This window comes from Lactuca virosa, chromosome 9 (genome assembly GCF_052849685.1).
Source record: "Lactuca virosa cultivar CGN04683 chromosome 9, Lactuca_virosa_CGN04683_v6, whole genome shotgun sequence".
NCBI lineage: Eukaryota > Viridiplantae > Streptophyta > Magnoliopsida > Asterales > Asteraceae > Lactuca > Lactuca virosa.
The window spans coordinates 273,678,638-273,700,673 of NC_136434.1; positions in this window are offsets into that span (position 1 = coordinate 273,678,638).

Genomic DNA, 22,036 nt, shown 5'->3' on the forward strand with positions numbered 1-22,036 from the left:
TATTATAGTTAAATGGTAAGGTTGGTTGCATACCTTTGTCACACAAAGGTATTGAACTGAAGTGAAGACTTTTATATCTAACAAAAATATATATGATATATAACTAAGAATTTAACGAAAGTCGGACAGATAACAAATATACCCTAAGTCCACAATCAAACAAGAACAGGAAGTAAGGTGAGCTATCAGTCCTAAGTCCTTCAAGTCTTACTTATATAAATATATTAGTGCATATATGATTTAGTAAACAAAAGTAGTTTAAAAGAATTTGGAAATAGTTTTATAACAATTTGACATGAAAATGAGTTTGATAAACATTTAATAACAATTTTGTTGGCAAAACAGTTGAAAGTATAGAATATCCCTTTTGATTGCAAGTTACAAATCACATGCGATTGATACTATAACTTGATTGATTCAACTTGTATTCCCCCCCATAAAAGCATTTAAAAACATTTAAAAGGTTGATTAAGGGGTATGAACTCACCTCTAGTAAGTAACTCGGATGGAAGATCGATATAGGATTGTTGGGTGTCAAATAGAGTCTTGAGCACAAAGGAATTCTATTTAACATATAATTGCATATATGTGAATACATTAGCAGATATAACTACCAATAGTGATAGGGACATGCCTTAAGGACATATAAACACTTAGAATTAAGCGTTACCAACTCATATGGTTGCACATAAGGAGTGTATGGCCCTATATTTGAGTGTAAGGCCACCAAAGCATGGCTTTTGTGTGTGTGCGGCCAGAGTATGCGGCCAAGTGTGTGTGCGGCCGCACACTCACTATGGAGTGTGTCAAAATCGTGTTTCCAAGCCTTTAGGACGTTCTAGTGAAGGTGTTTTGACCATTGCTTAGCCGGATTGGGAGTTTGGGGCCATTTTCGACCCTTAAAAGGGTGTGTGCGGTTGCACATGGCGTGTGCGGCCAGGTGTGTGCGGCCAGGCCTGTGTGCGGCCGTACACACTCCTACAAATGTGTCTAATCGATTTTCCAAGGCTTGGGGGGTGACCCTTAGAAGGTGTTTTGGTCGATGCAAAGCTTGGATGGGTGTTTAAGCCCATTTTAGGACCAAAAAGATGTGTGTGCGGTCACACATGATGTATGTGCGGCCGTACACACATGAAGATCATCAAGAATGATGATTTCATGGATCAAACTCAAGGCAAAGGCTTTCTAGTGAGTTATAGCAAGGATTTAAGGGTGTTTACTTACTTGTTTTGATGATTGGAGAGGATAACTTGAAGAACTCTTGAGAGAGAATGTTCCAACTTGAAGGAGTGTGAAAAAGGGTGTAAGGTTGACTTAGGGTCCTTTATATAGGCTGGAGGGTGAGGCTAGGGGGGTGTGCGGTTGGCTGTGTGCGGCTGGCCGGCCACACACTCGGGTGTGCGGCCGCACACACCTTGCAAGGTGTGTTTGGCCCGATTTTGTTATGTTTTACACTTTCTAACCCTCCCTAAGACTCATATCTCGATTGTATTAAGCCTAAAGCACTTTATATGGACCCAAACTTTATTACAAAATAGCAAAACGCGGCTAATTTTGATAAAATGTAGAATGTACCGGTTAGGAATTTCGGGTTGTCACATCATCCCCCCGTTAGAGGGAATTTCGTCCCGAAATTTAGAATTCGAGCAGCTAAGTTATTAGAACACAACTAAGAAAAGAGACGAGGATATTTAAGTTTCATTTGATCCTCGCGCTCCTAAGTGAACTCCGGTCCTCGCTTGGCGTTCCAGCGAACTTTCACAATTGGGATGCGGCTTTGTTTCGTTCGTTTGACCTCTCGGTCCATAATCTCCATAGGTTCTTCCACGAAGTTGAGGCTCTCGTTGATCTCGATCTCGTCGAGTGGGATTACAAGAGTCTCGTCGGATAGGCACTTTTTCAAGTTCGAGACGTGGAAGGTAGGATGTGCGTTACTAAGCTCGCGGGGTAGATTGAGTTTGTAAGCTACGGGGCCGATTCTAGCGAGAATTTTGAAAGGCCCTATGTATCTTGGATTCAGTTTTCCATGCTTTCCGAAGTGTATCAAGCCTTTCCAGGGTGAGACTTTCAAAAGGACTCGGTCTCCCACCTGGAATTCCAGAGGTTTCCTTCGTTTGTCTGCGTAGCTTTTCTGTCGGTCGCTAGAGGCTTTCAATCGTTCACGAATCTGAACGATATTCTCTGTCGTTTCCCGAATGATCTTCGGACCCGTGAGAGTGCTGTCAGGAACCCGTCCTTTAGCCAACTGAGTGTCACCCACCTCAGCCCAGCACAGAGGGGACCTGCACTTCCGGCCGTAGAGGGCTTCGAATGGAGCAGCTTTGATGCTCGTGTGATAACTGTTGTTGTAGGAAAATTCGACAAGGGGTAAGTGGGTATCCCAAGCCTTACCAAAGTCGATTACACAGGCTCGCAGCATATCTTCCAGAGTTTGGATGGTTCTCTCACTTTGTCCGTCGGTCTGTGGATGGTAGGCTGTACTCATGTCCAGCCTCGTTCCAAGGGAGTTTTGTAGTGACTGCCAGAACCTCGAAGTGAATCTCCTATCCCTATTGGAGATAATAGATATAGGAACACCATGCAGTCGTACGATCTCCCTAATGTATGTTCTCGTGAGCTTCTCCATCTTGTCGGTTTCCTTGATAGGTAGGAAGTGTGCGGACTTGGTCAATCTATCGACGATGACCCATATGGTATCAAGTCCACCCGTTGTCTAGGGTAGCTTGGTTATGAAGTCCATAGTGATCCGCTCCCACTTCCACTCAGGTATCTCCGGTTGCTGGAGTAGACCTGATGGTTTCTGGTATTCGACTTTGACCTTGGCGCAAGTAAGGCATTTACTTACGAAGGTAGCGATCTCCGCTTTCATGTTAGGCCACCAGTATGATTTCTTGAGATCCAGATACATCTTATCTGAACCTGGGTGGACGGAATATCGAGTGTTGTGCGCTTCCTTCATGACCAATTCTCTGAAGCCACCGTGTTTCGGTGTCCAGATCCGGTCCATGAGATATAAGACTCCGTCACCCTTGACTTGTAGGTTCTTATCCATTCCTCGCAAGGATTCTCCCGCAACATTTTCAGGTTTTAAGGCTTCGAGCTGAGCCTCCTTTATTTGTGCGGAGAGATGCGAATGGATAGTCATTGTTAATGACTTGACTCTTCGACCAGAATATTCTTTCCGACTTAGAGCGTCTGCTACTACGTTGGCTTTACCCGGATGAAAACGAATTTCACATTCGTAGTCATTGAGTAGCTCGACCCACCGTCGTTGTCTCATGTTGAGCTCTCTCTGGTTGAAGATGTGTTGGAGGCTTTTGTGGTCGGTATAGATGGTGCTCTTCATACCATACAGATAGTGTCTCCAGATCTTTAGGGCGAACACGACCGCTCCTAGCTCGAGGTCGTGTGTGGTGTAGTTGACCTCGTGTGTCTTCAGCTGTCTTGAGGCGTAGGCGATGACCTTACCTCGTTGCATCAGAACACAGCCGAGCCCCTGATTGGATGCATCGCAATATACTACGAAGTCTTCTATCCCTTCGGGGAGGGACAGTATCGGTGCGGTGCACAAGGCTCGTTTTAGGGTTTGGAATGCCTTCTCTTGTTTCTCTTCCCAGTCAAAGGCCACGCCTTTCTGGGTCAATGCCGTAAGAGGCTTCGCAATCCGAGAGAAATTCTGAATGAACCTTCGGTAGTAGCCAGCGAGGCCTAGAAATTGACGAATTTCCGTAGGCGTCTTCGGTGCTGACCAGTTCTCAATAGCTGTAATCTTGGATGGGTCCACGTGGATTCCTTTTTCGCTAACCACGTGTCCTAAGAATTCGACTCTTCGGATCCAAAATTCGCACTTAGAGAACTTCGCGTATAGCTTCTCCGATCGTAGGGTTTCCAGGACTTGTCGCAGATGATCGCTATGCTCCTCTTTACTTCGAGAGTAGATAAGTATATCATCAATGAAGAAGATGACGAACTGATCAAAGTATGGACGGCATACTCTATTCATCAAGTCCATGAAGACTGCGGGCGCATTGGTTAGTCCGAACGGCATCACTACGAACTCGTAGTGCCCGTAACGAGTTCGGAAGGCTATTTTCGGAACATCCTCCTCGAGTACTCGTAACTGGTGGTACCCGGACCTCAGGTCAATCTTGGAAAAGTAACTCGCCCCTTGCAGTTGGTCGAATAAATCGTCTATACGAGGAAGAGGATAACGATTCTTGACCGTCTGCTTGTTGAGTTCTCTATAGTCGATGCACATACGGAACGATCCGTCTTTCTTCTTCACGAACAAGATTGGTGCTCCCCAGGGTGAGAAGCTTGGTCTTATAAAGCCCTTGCTGAGCAGTTCATTAAGTTAACCGGACAGTTCTTGCATCTCAGCAGGCGCTAGACGATAGGGCGATTTGGCTACGGGGGTAGCTCCTGGAATTAAGTCGATTCGGAACTCGACTAGACGTTGTGGAGGTAAGCCCGGTAGTTCCTCCGGAAAGACGTCGGGGAAATCGCGTACTACGGGAAGGTCTTTCGGGTCTTTTACTTTCTGGCTCGTATCTACAACATGCGCCAGGAATGCACGATACTCCTTACGCAAGTACTTCTGGGCTTGAATACTCGAGATGATACGAAGGCTCATACTGGGTTTGTCTCCGTAGATCATCAAGGTTTCGTTGTTGGGTAGATTTAGACGGATGGCTTTGTCGAAACACAGGATATCGGTACGATGGAGACTCAACTAGTCCATGCCTACGATGGCATCGAAGCTCTTGATCGCGACTGGTATGAGGTCGATAGGAAACGAATGATTATCTAGAGTGAGGGAACAACCTATGTAAATCTCGTTAGAGCTCTCTGTCTTGCCGTTAGCCATTTCTACGACGAAGGTTTCTTTTAGTGTTTGCGGTGATTGTTTAAGCAGGTGTTTGAATTTTTGGTTTACAAAGCTTCTTTCTGCCCCACTATCGAATAGGATACAAGCATAAGAGTTATCGAGAGGGAACGTACCCGTGACTACGGTGGGGTCGGCCACGGCCTCATTGTGGCCAATAGCAAGTAGCCTGCCTGCTCCTCCCGCGTTCCCAGCCTTCAGACAGTTTCTTTTGAAATGTCCTACTTCGCCACAGCCGTAGCAGGCCTGGCTCACTCCCGAACTGGGGACCTGGGAAATGGGTTTGGGTGGCGTTCTGCAAAACCGGGCGGTATGGCCCTTCCGGTCGCAGTTAGTGCAGTGCAATTCACGACAGGGGCCGTTATGATGGAAATTGAACTTGGTGCATTTGGGTAGGCTCCCTGCGTATGTTTTGGCTGGCACAAGGGCAGCAGGAGTAGTGGCAGCATGGACAACCACTGTTTGCTGATTACCGGAAGAGGATTTGGCTGATTTACCCTTCTTTTGGTCCCACCGCTTTCTTTTGTTGTCGGATGTCTTGGTCGGTGCAGAGGTAGTTGTAGTGGTTGTTGATGGAGTGGAGGGAACTTCATGATCGATCAGCCTTTGGGCCAATTCCTTTGCACTTTCAAAGGTTGCAGGGTGTGATGCTAGAACGTTCCCTCGATACGGGGGCACTAACCCCAGACGTATCGTTCAATTTTCTTGCCCTCGGTAGGGACCATGTTAGGGCATAGAGTCACCAGATTGCAGAACCGGGCTGTATACGCCACTATGTCGGTCCCCTTCATCTTGAGGTTCTAGAGTTCCTCCTCAAGCTTCTGAACCTCGCCCCTCGTGCAGTACTCCCTCATCATGAGGTCCTTCAGTGTGTCCCAGCCCATGGCGTTGGCTGTGACTAGTGAGAGGGTTTTGACATGGCCATTCCACCATGTCAGGGCCTGTTGGGTGAAGGTGCAAGCAGCGAATTTTATCTTGCTTCCCTCAGGGCAGGAGCACATTTCGAATACTGCTTCGGTTCTTTCAATCCATTGGGTTAGTGCGAGGATCCCTCCGGTTCCATTGAAGTAGGTAGGTTTACAGCTGATGAAGTCCTTATAGGTGCACTCCCATGCACGTGGGTGGGTTTCACCATGGCTAGAGGTAGTACCCATTCCGCCTCCACTGGCACCGCCCGAATTGACTTGCGCCATGGCGGCGGTCACGGCTGCGGTCACAGCCGCTTGGAACATCACTGGATCGAATTGCGGAGGAGGTGGTGGAGGAGGTGGAGGTGGTGGAGCTTGAGTTGCGGTTGTTTTCCTGACTGGGCGCTTGCGAGGCGGCATCCTGTACTGAAAGTTTATGGAAAGGATGATAATAGTAAGAATCGATTGTAAGCAGGATGAGAGTGTTTGATGGACTAAATTGCCATAGTCCAACTGTTAGATAGAAATATACCAATAGATTAGGGAAACACAAGAGTACAAACTTTCCCATAGATTAGATAACTGCCAATATTACTGGTATTACTGATGCATAATGAGTTCGGGAAAAATGACCTAACAATAGGTCTTACATCAAACCATAAGGAAAAATGTTGGCAGCTTAGAAGCTTAGTTAGAGTATTTTCAAAGTTAGGAATGTTACAGACAAGTGCTCTACCGAGCATAGGAAGGAAGAAGGCTATTCTTAAGTAAAAGAGAAGGATGAGTCGACATCCTTTAACGACGACGATTATTCCTCGGGCGAATCCTTAGATCTGCCAGTTGGCGTTCCATGTCGAGTAGGCGCCGCTCATACACAGGCTGGCGTACGCGATGCTCTATGACTTTTGCCCTAGTCTCAGCTAGTGCCTGAAGTAGAGACTCGCTGTCATTCTGAGTCCTCTCCTCAGCATCTTGCAGACGGCGGATGTGGATGTCACTTAGCCTCATGTGGGTGACTATCTCAGCGATTCGGTTGATGGCGGTTCTCCCCTGAATCTCGTTTCGAGTAACCCTGCGGACAAGAATAGGCAGAACCCTGTCCGCAGTGCTTCCTTCATTCACGTTGTAGAAGTCTTGGTCTCCGTTGTAGGGGATGGGTTGGTCTAGCTCCTGACTCCAAGCCTCCAAACTCTCCACCCACAGAGGTGTTGGGGCTTGAAAAGTTGGGCGTTGGTTAGGGTTTGGAGCTACTGGGGGTATGTTGTTGACTTCTGGTTCGGAGTCAGAGCTATCCGAGAAGCCTTCTGCCCGGTGATCATCCAGGGGGATTGGGTGATTATCTTCTGATTCATCATCAGGCCATCCACCATTGCCTTGGTTGGGATAGTATGGATCGCCAGGGAGATGGAAGCCAGCCATGATATCTACGCGAGAATAGGGGAAAAGAATAGTTAATAGACGTACTAATCTAAGATACTTATAAGATGATCGTTATTAGTCGACCCAATACCTGCATAATGCATACTAATTACATGTAACCGAGACAGGATATACCTTCGAATAAGTGACCCTAACTCTAAATCCACAACCAAACAAGGAACAGGAAGTAAAGCAAAGATCACAGATTCTAAGTCTATAGCGTCCTAGTCACATGTAACTATAGAGTATCCACTTAGCAACTATTTCCCTACTAGTAACGATCCTTTTAGTTCTCACATATGTAATTCATAAAAATGCAGAATACTCCTATAGTATTCTTGTTCCACTGTTCTTGTAGTAGTGTTGGTAAGTTTTTAGACTTGTTGCAACACCACAACCATTCTTAGGCACATGCTAGTCATTCCTAGGAAAATGTAGTTGATCAGGCTATATCTGCCCAGATTTGACTATATGTCTCTAAGCCTAATTGTGCTGTTCAACAATCTTAATACTTTTGTTCTGTTCTAGTATGATACTGACTCTTTGTATGAATGAATGTATATATATAGTTAGTTAAATATTTTTATTATTTAAAAGTATGTATTCTTGTTCAGAGTGTCTTTAATCCCGATGTGTTTATAGTTCGTATATCTTTTATGGGTTGATATACATGATTCACTATAAACAATGCTCTGATACCAATCTGTCACACCCCAAAACCGAGAACGGCGGAATACGTTCTGGGGTGGAGGAAGTCATGTACAGTATCATAACAATGCATAATAGTAAAGACAAGCAACAACATGCATTGCATTAATATAATAATTGTAATACAAGCGTGTTCTGTACAGTTTGTTAGAAACCAAAAAAATAATCAAAATAAAGAGGAGCCTTGTATGTGCTCCATCTTCTCAAAAGCTGCATCTGTACCTGTCTACTGATGACCTGAGAATACAAGTTATTTTGAAAGCGAATATCAGCATAAAGCTGGTGAGTTCATAAGTATTTAGTGTCATTGCTTGTATAAAATGTTTACAACAATAAAATGTAATAACTGGTTCTGATGCTTGAAAATAGTATATTCCCTAGAAAACCCTATGTTTTCCAATAAAAGTAGCCTTCTACCAAGACTAGGTTGTTTGCATGTTTGATCCTTTGAAAATGTGAAAGTTTTCCCGATGTAACTATCAGAAATAAAAATGTAGTTTTAGACTTCGTTCATGTAAAGTACTTGGGAAAATAGTGTTTTACCCCAGCAGTATCGTTGTCGGCTTATGTAATGAAAATGCAGACTCCAGGTAGTATTAAATGTACAACACACCTTGTGGAGTCTATTTTGCCTTTAATTCTTAATGTGTTAATTAAAGGTCAAAATGTGAACTCGTATGTAACCATGCTGATTGACGATCGAATAACTGATGACCCTCCAGGTCACACGTAGTGTAGTGACATTTTGTCACCCCTGGGCCTAGTCGGCTCGGACTGTAGCTAGCAGTCGGGATGTGGGAGTGTCTGTCCCGTATAGATCTATACACATAATGCCCGCTCTCCCTCCAGGAGATTCTGGTTACACGGTGATAGCGCAACGAAGTGTCGCATCGAGGAATAGTATGTCACATTCTATTTCTTTTAGTATGTTCTCTTGTATTATAAATGATGTACTTTCTTGGTATAATGTATAGAGTATTCTCCTGTATAACATATAGTGTTCTCTTTGTATAGTATTTAGCATGTATTGACTCATAAATGTACTGACTCTGGTAGGTACCATTGTAATAGTAGAAATGAGTAGTAATCCTTAACTATACCTATTATAGTTAAATAGTAAGGTTGGTTGCATACCTTTGTCACACAAAGGTATTGAGCTGAAGTGAAGACTTTTATATCTAACAAAAATATATATGATATATAACTAAGAATTTAACGACTGTCGGACAGATAACAAATATACCCTAAGTCCACAATCAAACAAGAACAGGAAGTAAGGTGAACTATCAGTCCTAAGTCCTTCAAGTCTTACTTATATAAATATATTAGTGCAGATATGGTTTGGTAAACAAAAGTAGTTTAAAAGAATTTGGAAATAGTTTTATAACAATTTGACATGAAAATGAGTTTGATAAACATTTAATAACAGTTTTGTTGGCAAGACAGTTGAAAGTATAGAAAATCCCTTTTGATTGCAAGTTACAAATCACGTGCGATTGATACTATAACTTGATTGATTCAACTTGTATTCCCCCCATAAAAGCATTTAAAAACATTTAAAAGGTTGATTAAGGGGTATGAACTCACCTGCAGTGAGTAACTCGGATGGAAGATCGATATAGGATTGTTGGGTGTCAAATAGAGTCTTGAGCACAAACGAATCCTATTTAACATATAATTGCATATATGTGAATACATTAGCAGATATAACTACCAATAGTGATAGGGACATGCCTTAAGGACATACAAACGCTTAGAATTAAGTGTTACCAACTCATATGGTTGCACATAAGGAGTGTATGGCCCTATATTGGAGTGTAAGGCCACAAAAGCATGGCTTTTGTGTGTGTGCGGCCAGAGTGTGCGGCCAAGTGTGTGTGCGGCCGTACACTCACTATGGAGTGTGTCAAAATCGTGTTTCCAAGCCTTTAGGACGTTCTAGTGAAGGTGTTTTGACCATTGCTTAGCCGGATTGGGAGTTTGGGGCCATTTTCGACCCTTAAAAGGGTGTGTGCGGTTGCACATGGCGTGTGCGGCCAGGTGTGTGCGGCCAGGCCTGTATGCGGCCGTACACACTCCTACAAATGTGTCTAATCGATTTTCCAAGGCTTGGGGGGTGACCCTTAGAAGGTGTTTTGGTCGATGCAAAGCTTGGATGGGTGTTTAAGCCCATTTTAGGACCAAAAAGATGTGTGTGCGGTCACACATGATGTGCGTGCGGCCGTACACACATGAAGATCATCAAGAATGATGATTTCATGGATCAAACTCAAGGCAAAGGCTTTCTAGTGAGTTATAGCAAGGATTTAAGGGTGTTTACATACTTGTTTTGATGATTGGAGAGGATAACTTGAAGAACTCTTGAGAGAGAATGTTCCAACTTGAAGGAGTGTGAAAAAGGGTGTAAGGTTGACTTAGGGTCCTTTATATAGGCTGGAGTGTGAGGCTAGGGGGGGTGTGCGGTTGGCTGTGTGCGGCTGGCCGGCCGCACACTCGGGTGTGCGGCCGCACACACCTTGCAAGGTGTGTTTGGCTCGATTTTGTTATGTTTTACACTTTCTAACCCTCCTTAAGACTCATATCTCGATTGTATTAAGCCTAAAGCACTTTATATGGACCCAAAGTTTATTACAAAATAGCAAAACGCGACTAATTTTGATAAAATGTAGAATGTACCGGTTAGGAATTTCGGGTTGTCACAGTATGGGACCGTACTACTGAAAGCAGAGGACCCCTACTCGAAACAGGGAGACTTCCAGAGGTTCTAAGTAGTAGATTGAGAGGAGATAACATGGTTCGGGTACCATGATTCATAGCAGATTGAGAGAAGATAACATGGTTCGGGTACCATGATTCGTAGCAGATTGAGAGAAGATAACATGGTTCGGGTACCATGATTCGTAGAAGATTGAGAGGAGGTAACATGGTTCGGGTACCATGATTCGTAGCAGATTGAGAAGAGATAACATGGTTCGGGTACCATGATTCGTAGCAGATTCAGCAGTGATCACATGGTTCGAGTACCATAATTCGTGGCGGCTAGTGCTTCTGGTTTTACCAGTTATCCCATTGTGATTGATTAGACTGAGATAAGATATGATAGAGTGTGGGGCCAGAGGCCCATGTCGAACGAGTTTTAATGGAGCATAACTGGAGAGGGAAATCAAGTTAGTTTTGAGAGATTTTCATTGGTGAGATGCCAGTTGGAGTCGCAAGACACGTGGACGAATAGAGATGAGATTTTATGGAGAATTGTGGCCTGAGTTGAGCAATCGGCCGATAGTGAAGATGTCACTTTCTATGACGAGAGTTGCGCTGTTCCCGTTTCCTGGGAGAAGCAAAATGAGATATTGAGCTTCCGGTTTCAGAGTTGGAAGTAAACCCCGTGGGGTAGCATAGGGTTGCAACCTTTTCACCAGAGTATTTGGGCAGTATGTTGCTGCGAGGTATTCCATATACCACGAGAGAGCTATTATTGGAGACTGAGATGGGGACAAAGAGATGCCTTAGTCGAGTCGGGCATGCTTTTAGCAGCGGTTTCAAGTGATCAAGAGGAGTATGCTGGGCGGTGACCCTCGTTGTCTTCGTTGTGTATCGGTTGTGAAAGTGAGGTCTCTTGCTTCCATGATGATTTCGGCGATGGGAGGTTGGTCGAGGAATCAGAGACGAGGTGTGTGATATTGCATTATTTCCAGATGGAGAGTTAGGACTAATTTGGAACAATTGGAGTATCCGGCGATGTGTCGGTTTGAGGCTTCGAGATGACTAGATGCAGTCACATCGAGAGGATTCTGAGATTTTTGTCTGAGTTACGGGATATTTGGAGTCGTTGGGTTTTCGTCAGAAGATCATCGAGTGTTATGTGGTACGTTCCAAGAGTCAAGTGTGATGTACCTGGTGAAACAGTCTGTGGGGTAGACTGTTGGTATGCCAATTGGTGATGGTTCGAACCCTGAGTGGGGGAGAACTGAGTATTTTATTAAGGGGATCAGAGATTTGTTCAGGTGCGGTTAAAGAACTGGTTATGGAGATTCGTGGTGCGGACACATGAGAACTGGGTTATTGGTGGGTGAGGCGAGGTGTAAGGCGGGGTGATGTATGGGTATGCGCTTAAGGAAGGATGAGAGAACCCGCGGCATTTGGCCGTTGGCCAGAGAATTTATTATGGCTAGGGATTTTTCAGGGTTGCAATTGTTGAGTTCGAGGTAGTTGGGTCGCCGAGTTCAGGGTGCAATAGCTGAGAATTGCGGGTATAAGTACAGATTGTGATTTATACTTCAGAAGGGACAACAGTTGATTTGTCAACCAATCTCAAAATCGGTGTGAGTAGTTCGTATGGGCGGTGATCAGTAGAGGGTGGAGCTTCGGATTTTCGTCAACGTGTTTTCAGTTATTGACGATTCCTCTATGTTTCAATTTGTGAGATGGGAATATTCTGAAGTTACAAGTTGTGCGAGAAGAAGATCGGTTGAGAGATTCTGAGAGGGTACATTGCGGTATCTGAGTATGATGACGTGAGTATGAGATCAGTGGTTAAGGCAAGATATCGTGAGGTTCTGTGATGGTGTGCCAAGGTATCCGAATATGATGTCCTAAATTTTGGAGTATTTTGAGTCTTGAGTTTGAGATGGCAAGTAGTGTATCAAGTATCTATGGTTCCAGTGGGAGCCCTTCGGATATATTTTCTACTAAAATGGAATGTAGTCTTCTACCAAGACCTGACTGTTGTGTATGTTTGTTCTTTCGTAAAAATGAATGTTTTTCCAAGTTTATGACTATCATTTCTAGAAAATACTTTACATTACCTTTTATGTGAGAATATCACCATAAGAATGTAATGGGAAAATTGAAGATGTACAATAGTATTGTATATAGTAACTACTGAAGTACTAACTACCTTAAAACCAATTTGTTTAATTAAGGTAAAATGAGATGTGGTTATAACCATGTTTGATTGACTAGTATAAAACACGACGATCAAAAGACGTTGAAATGGTATGAAATTTGTCACACGTAGATTGCTATGCCATTAAGTAGTGGCTCACATTAATGTTATCTTGTTCTTGTTATATTATGTTCTTTCCTTTTCTAGTTATAGTATGTTCCTTCCTGTTCTAGTTATAGTGTGTTTGAACTGACTCCTGTAAGAACTGACTCATGTAAGAACTGACTCATATAAATACCGATTCATGTAAGTTTCACTGTTCTAGAAATAGTAAGTAGTAATCCTCTAAACTATACCTATTATAGTTTACTAGTATGATTGTTTGACTGTTACTGTTGTATAGAAAAGACTCAATTACTCACCAAGCAACTAAGTTAAGTATAATCCTTAAAAATGGGTTTAATATTCATATATGTATTTAATAAGTATAACTATGATTTAACCGACATTCGGACTAGTGATCCTACTCCAAGCCCACAACCAAACAAGGAACAGGAGTCAAGGTATCTAGCAATAGTCCTAAGTCTGTTAAAGCATACTTATACGTAAATAGAGAGACGAATATGATTTGATATAAAAGAAGTTTATAAAAGCTTTAAAAGAGTTTTAACAAGTTTTGAGTATAAGAAATCCTTTTGAATGTTGTTTTCACATGTAAATGGTTAACACAATTTCACTGTGTTCTACTAGTATTCCCCCCCCCCTAAAAGCATTAGAAAAGCATTTAAAAGTGTAGTTATGAACTCACCCGTAGTGAGTGATTCGAATGAAAGATTGATATAGGATGCTAAGTTTGCCAAGTGAAGTCTCGAGCACAAACGGATCCTATTAAGCATATCATGACACATATATGTATACAATTAGTGTATATAACAACAAACATGTAAGGGAAACAACCTTAGGGACTAGGAAAACTTGCAATGAAGTGTTAGAATCACATATGATTGATTGAAGGGAGTTCACGGCCACACAAGGAAGTGTTCACGGCCTTAGAAGGGTTCACGGACATAGAACACATGATGTGTTCACGGCCCAACCTTGATCTTATGAAGGGTTTACGGCCATGGAAGGAGGGTTCACGGCCAAACCTTGCATCTATGAAGGGTTCACGGCCCAATGAAGGGTTGACGACCGTGAACTCTTGAAGATTCATGCAAATAAGAGTTTGTTTCATGGGTGAATCAAGTGTTTCTAATGGACAAATAAGATGATGGATGAGATACTTACTTATTGGAAGCCTATGGAGTGTTCACGGTTGAAGAAAGTTGAGAGAGAATGGGGTGTGTTCACGGATAGAGTTGAAAAAGTGAAGAAAAGTGAACCAACATCATATATATATATATATATATATATATATATATATATATATATATATATATATATATATATATATATATATATATATATATATATATATATATATATATATATATGGGAGTTGTTCACGGACAAGGATGGGTTCACGGCCGTGAACTCCTTCTTGATGGTGTTTCCGGCTCGATTGCAATTCAAGGAACTCAAGCTAACACTTCCTAACACACAATCCTTGAGTGTACTAGGCTTAGAAACTCTCAAACAGACCCTTAACAAGGCTAAAAGATAACAGAAACAAGTCTGACTTTTGATTGAATTGATTGACTTTATAATATAGAAATTTCGGGTTGTCACATCATCCCCTCGTTAAAGGGAATTTCGTCCCGAAATTAGAGTTTAAGAAAATACAGATAGAATAAGGGAAAAGATGAGGATATTTAAGTTTCATTTGATCCTCGTGCTCTCAAGTGAATTTAGGTCCCCGCTTTGCATTCTAGCGAACCTTCACTATCAGGATACGACTTTGCTTCGTTTGCTTGACCTCACGGTCCATGATCTCTACTAGTTCTTCCACGCAGTTGAGGCTCTCATTGATCTTGATTTCATCAAGTGCGATAACATGAGTCTCATCGGATAGACACTTTTTCAGGTTCGAAACGTGGAAAGTAGGGTGTACGTTACTAAGTTCTTGAGGTAGTTTGAGTTTGTAAGCTACAGGCTGAGACCTTTAATAGAACATGGTCACCAACCTGGAATTCCAAAGGTTTCCTTCTCTTGTCAGCGTAGCTTTTCTGTCGGTCTCTAGAGGCTTTCAATCGATCACGAATCTAAACAATCTTCTCTGTCGTTTCCCGAATGATTTCCGGAACCGTGAGAGTGCTGTCAGGAACTCGTCCTTTAGCTAACTGCGTATCACCCACTTCAGCCCAACACAGAGGGGATCTATACTTTCGGCCATATAGGGATTCAAATGGAGCTGCCTTTATGCTTGTGTGATAACTGTTATTGTAGGAGAACTCGACAAGGGGTAAATAAGTATCCCATGCCTTTCCAAAGTCTATCACACTGGCTCGCAACATATCTTCCAGAGTTTGAATAGTCCTCTCACTTTGTCCGTCGGTTTGCGGATGGTAGGCTGTACTCATGTCCAGCCTAGTTCCTAGGGAACTTTGTAGCGACTGTTAGAATCTTGAAGTGAATCTACTGTCTCTATTAGATATAATAGATATGGGAACACCATGCAGTCGTACAATTTACCTAATGTAAGTTCTGGTTAGCTTCTCCATCTTGTCAGTTTCTTTGATAGGCAGGAAGTGTGTGGACTTGGTTAACCTGTCTACAATCACCCAAATGGTATCGATACCACCCGTTGTTGTGGGCAACTTGGTTAGGAAGTCCATTGTGATCCGCTCCCACTTCCATTAAGGTATTTCCGATTGCTGTAGTAAACCTGAGGGTTTCTGGTATTCGACCTTAACCTTGGCGCAAGTAAGACACTTACTCACAAAGGTAGCAATCTCTACTTTCATGTTAGGCCACCAGTATAACTTTTTGAGATCCAAATACATCTTATCTGAACCTGGGTGGACGAAATATCGAGTATTGTGCGCTTCGGTCATGACCACGTCTCTGAAACCACCGAGCTTCGGTGTCCACATCCAATCCATGAGGTACCAATCTGTCACACCCCCAAACCGGAATGGTGGAAACGTTCGGGGGCGGAGGGCGTCATGTACAGTATCATAACAATCCACAATAGTAAAACAAGCAACAACATTATCCATTAGATTAATAATATAGTTAATACAAGTGTGTTCTGAATCTATTTGTAAGACACCAAAAATATATATATCAAAATAAAAGACGAGACTTGAACATGCTCCGTCGTCTCAAAACCTGGTCCAGTGTACCTGTCTAATGGTGACCTGAGAATACAAGTTATTTTGAAAGAGTAGATCAGCATTTAAGCTGGTGAGTTCATAAGTGTTTTTGTGTCAAATGTTTGCATTAGTTTGATGAAAATGTTTGTAAGTGTTTTGATGTAAATGTTTGTATACTTCCTAGAAAACCCTATATTTTCTACTAAAATGGAAAGTAGTCTTCTACCAAGACCCGATTGTTTTGTATGTTTGTTCTTTCGTAAAAATGAATGTTTTGCCAAGTTTATGACTATCATTTCTAGAAAAATAGTTTACATTACCTTTTATGTGAGAATATCACTATATGAATGTAATGGGAAAAATGAAGATGTACAGTAGTATTGTATATAGTAACTACTGAAGTACTAACTACCTTAAAACCAATTTGTTTAATTAAGGTAAAATTTGATATGTTATAACCATGCTTGATTGACTAGTATAAAACACGACGATCAAAAGACGTCGAAATGGTATGACATTTGTCACCCATAGACCTGCAGGTCCCACTGTAGCTAGCAACAAGGTGTAGGATGGTCAATCCCGAATAGATCTATACACAAACTCACGCTCTCCCTCCAGGAGACTTTGGTTACGAAAATGTAACACATCAGTATATTGCTATGCCATGAAGTAGTGGCTCACATTAATGTTATCTTGTTCTTGTTATAGTATGTTCTTTCCTGTTCTAGTTATAGTATGTTCCTTCCTATTCTAGTTATAGTATGTTTGAACTGACTCATGTATGAACTGATTCCTGTAAGAACCGACTCATTTAAGAACTGACTCATATAAGTACTGATTCATGTAAGTTTCACTATTGTATAAATAGTAAGTAGTAATTTTTTAAACTATACCTATTATAGTTTAAGAGTATGATTGTTTGACTGTTACTGTTGTATAGAAAAGACTCAATTACTCACCAAGCAACTAAGTTAAGTATAATCCTTAATAATGGGTTTAATATTCATATATGTATTTAATAAGTATAACTATGATTTAACCGACATTAGGACTAGTGATCCTACCCCAAGCCCACAACCAAACAAGGAATAGGAGTCAAGGTATCTAGCAATAGTCCTAAGTTTGTTAAAGCATACTTATACGTAAATAGATAGACGAATATGATTTGATATAAAAGACTTTTATAAAAACTTTAAAAGAGTTTTAACAAGTTTTGAGTATAAGAAATCCTTTTAAATGTTGTTTTCACATGTTAATGGATAACACAATTTCATTGTGTTCTAGTTGTATTCCCCCCTAAAAGCATTTAAAAAGCATTTTAAAGTGTAGTTGTAGGGGTATGAACTCACCTATAGTGAGTGATTCGAATGAAAGATCGATATTGGATGCTAAGTATGCCAAGTGAAGTCTCGAGCACAAACGGATCCTATTAAGCATACAATGACACATATATGTATACAGTTAGTGTATATAACAACAAACATGTAAGGGAACCAACGTTAGGGACTAGGAACACTTGCAATGAAGTGTTAGAATCACATATAATTGATTGAAGGGTTCGCGGCCATAGAACACATGATGTGTTCACGGCCCAACCTTGATCTTATGAAGGGTTTACGGCCATGGAAGGAGGGTTCACGACCAAACCTTGCATCTATGAAGGGTTCATGATCCAATGAAGGGTTCACGGCCGTAAACTCTTGAAGATTCATGCAAATAAGTGTTTGTTTCATGGGTGAATCAAGTGTTTCGAATGGACAAATAAGATGATGGATGAGATACATACTTATTGGAAGCCTTTGGAGTGTTCACGGTTGAAGAAAGTTGAGAGAGAATGGGGTGTGTTCACGGCTAGAATTGAAAAAGTGAAGAAAAGTGAGCCAACATCATATATATGGGAGTTGTTCACGGCCAAGGATGGGTTCACGGACGTGAACTCCTGTTTCATGGTGTTTCCGGCTCGATTGCAATTCAAGGAACTGAAGCTAACACTTCCTAACACACAATCCTTGAGTGTACTAGGCTTAGAAACTCTCAAACAGACCCTTAACAAGGCTAAAAGATAACAGAAACAAGTCTGACTTTTGATTGAATTGATTGACTTTATAAGATAGAAATTTCGGGTTGTCACAGTTCAAAACTTGCCCTCAAGTTTAGGAATTTGTAAATGTAGAGTCTTCTTTTGACACATTTAGTTCCAAACCCTAGAATTTTAAAAGTTTAAAATTCAACTCTTATACTATTATAATATTATAGGTTTAATATTTATATATATGTATAAGAGTAAAGTAAGTCTTACCGTTAGTAGGCGTTATTCACGAAGCCGGTCTATAAGGGGGTATAAGGTTACTGCTTATAAAATGGCAGTTTAATGGGTGTCCACTCTCACCCACCGCTTCCTTGACTGGTGGAGGGTCGTTAGCCGAACGGGTTTGACAAGACATAAACTTCATTAAAAGTATAATGAAATACTAAGTAACTAAACAATTAAGAATTCCCAATCTTAGTTACTTAGGAAAAATGTGAATTTGGTGCTAACGAATGAAATTGCACTTTGCACCTTGTTAATTCGTTAGTGGAGCGTGTGTGGTTAACCGGCACACTAATTTGGGACTGACAATGCGTGGCAAAGGGTAGTTTGATGTTAATCATAGATCAATGGAGCGTGTGTGGTTAACCGGAACATTGATTAGGTGGTTGTAACATTAGGTGTACCAAGCTAATTTGCATGGTTATTCACACCTTGTTTGTGATCCTCGGCATCCTAGTCACAAACTTGAAGGGCACAATCGAGATTTCAACATGCTATTGAATTGTTCAATGAATCTCAAAGGATCTAGGAGTTTCAATCCATTTAAAACTTAATAATCAATATTATTTTCCGTGGTGGAAACTGGTAGATCGTCATTTACCTACCTTCAAATATTTTGCAATTTGGATTACGGCATCCCTCTTCGGAATTGTAAAGTATTGTGTTGGGTCCAAGCCTTAATATTCCATCTTCGGTGTTATATTAAGGACTAAAATCAACTAAACTTGAATTTCTCTATCATAAATCTCTAAGTTCAGACAATTATGGTCTTCTCGAATCTTTTGAAAAAAAAAAACTTTCTTTATAAAGATGATTTTCCACAAGGCAATCAAGGTGAAAGTTTAATCCCTTCTTTGTGCTTTAGTGGAACTTCAATTCCTTCACCTGCTCCAATAATTCTCCCTAACCCACAAGTTCTAGGTCACTCAAAGCCCTGTTGGCAAGAAGGAAAGGCTGTATGTACTCACGTCTTGGAGATGAAGTTACATATTGACAAGCTAGGAGAGTTGGGTGTCGAAGTCTCAAGGGAGTTGGTGGTTAACTGGGTTCTTCAATCACTTCCTAAGTCATATAGCGGGTTCCTTTAATGACTACTATATGGGAGACCACAACATGACCCTTATTGAACTTACCTATTTGCTTGTTGTTGGTGAATCAACAATGATTTGGTGCACTGGTAAAGCAAATTTGATTGGAAGGTCTACTTCCCAAACTTCCATGGACATTGACAATGGTAACATTGGAAGTCCAGAAAAGCTTTCTCTTCCTAATGGAAAGGGATCGCCCATGGTCAATTCATTTGACCAAATGATAAAGAGAAAGGTTAATTCTGAGATAGTCCCATGTACCATTCCAAAGAGTCCATATGTTTCTATTGCCAAGAGAAGGGGCATTGGTTGCGAAGCTGCCGTATCTACCTAAAGGACCACAAGGGTGGTAAAGTCAGAGTGTATAACTCTGCTTCGAGTAAGTCCACTGTCTAACTCTATTAAGATCCTATTTGGAGATTCTTAATACATGATGTAATGTAATTACATTTGATGTTTTGAAGAATCGAAGAAATGAAAGGAAGCTTAAAGGAAGAGTATGCTCAGTCTAATCGCGAAGAGATGGATTTCAATCGCATGGTTCGATGATCAGATTTGTGAGTTGCTACTTAAGAGTTATGATAGATTGCTTAGGAATTGATTACAACATATTTTCACTTGTTTTTCATTGTAAGGATAAGTTTTCCGCAATTTTTTAAATAAAGAACTTTTTGAAATTTATCTTATTTTTAAATTTCCTTACACTGGCATTTGTGAAAATTTGCTGCTTATATTTTTCCATTGATAGTAATATTGGAATATGAATTTGATTCTTTCATTTGTGGTAGTGTCATAATTTACCAAATAAGGAAATATTCTCATCACCCAAGTTTCAGTTGGATAGAAACTTGGAATCATGCAACTTCTATTGTGTGATGAATGAGAACCTTTATCTTTGGGAAATTAAGACTAATTCTTTGTTCACATGTATATGTGAGTCAAGTGAAGGACTAAGGGATCGAGTATTCATTCTTGTGTGTTGGTCAGGTCTACCACAAAGATAGATAAGACTATTCGTCATAATTTACTAAAGTAAGTAAATATGGTTATGCTTACAAGTTTAAGTACAATTCTGAAACGTTGGAAAAGTTTCAATGTATGGCAGAATGAATGAGAATAATCAAATTAGGCAGAAAGATAAAAGTTTCTCTACTCTGAAAAGATGGGAGAGTACTTTAGTATCGTGTTTTATGATCATCTTAATGATGATGGAAAACCATATCACAATTGATTCTCTAAGAACATCTTAGTGCATTTGCATGTCTAAGAAGAGGAATCGTGAATTGTTGAAATGGTTAAATCAATTAAAGTGAATCATACTTCGTTCCAAAAAAAACCAAATCCTATAGTCATACTCCAAGCTTGCGCCTTGAGTGACATGGTATTAAGAAAGATTTATAACACTCATCAAATGTAGAGTAACATGTTTCTTGCTCTTTTACATTTGAGATTGGTAAGTTGTGATGTCATGGGAACGACAAAGACCAACTAAGACCAATTGCGTGAAGTGTTAGTCTTGATGAGAATCCACACTAACTCTTGAATATCTGATTGTCAAGTAATGTTCCTTGACAGAGAGAATCTTATATATGTCAAGAGGTGAGTTGGAGTCTTAACGATCTTGACAAGTTTCAAGAACTAATCGAGAAGAAACCTATTGTTTATCACTAGTACACGACTTGAGGTTTGTAACCTATCGTGTTGACATGTTCTTATTTATGTGCCCATTCCAATTGAAGTTGACTATGCATGTGAGTTCTATGAGTTCTCAGTTGTTTACATAACAACCTGGAAGTAATGGTAGGCCTTTGTGCTGCAAGTGGCAAGAAATTAAGATTGAACTAGTTCAATCCATATGAGTTTGGATTTGTCACTAACCTTGTCTTTTGATTATGGTTTGACAAATTCACATGGATAGGAACACATACACCCTAAAATCTAAGTGTCATAGGCTTTCTCTCCGATTCATGAAAATAATGGTGAGGAAACGCTTTCACTAAGTAGATTTTTTAAGGAGATAGCAGTTGTGATATTTGTATTCTCAAATGTGATTATGATTACGACATACCTTTTCATAATTCGAATTGTGAGGAATGGCAAAAAGTCTAAACATTTAAGACTTGTTGTTGTAAGTTCTTAAATAGTTTAGACACACACATGAGCTATCTAAGGAAATGTGTATGAGTTTGAGAAGCCTGGATAAAGTCTTATCGAAGCATCTCATATCGGAAATCTGAACTTTGGAAAACAAGTCAATAAGTATTGATTTCTAGAAGTCCAGCTGATTTCTGAATACATGTCGAAGCTAGTGGGAGCATAAGTGTTATGCTATAGTAATTATTATGCTAGTGGTAGCATAATCAATTATGGTAAATGTTGCAAGTTAGCAATGTTGATTATAGAAAACAAAAGTTTCAATTCGTAAAGTTGCAGGGCTTGAAAAGTTGTTTAGCTATAATTAAGGGAGAGGAATCCATACTTCATTTCAAATCTAAAAGCTTAGATTGAGATTTAAATCAAAATTAGTCAAATATATATGAATGTTATGATGGAATGGTTGAACATAAGGAAATTCTAT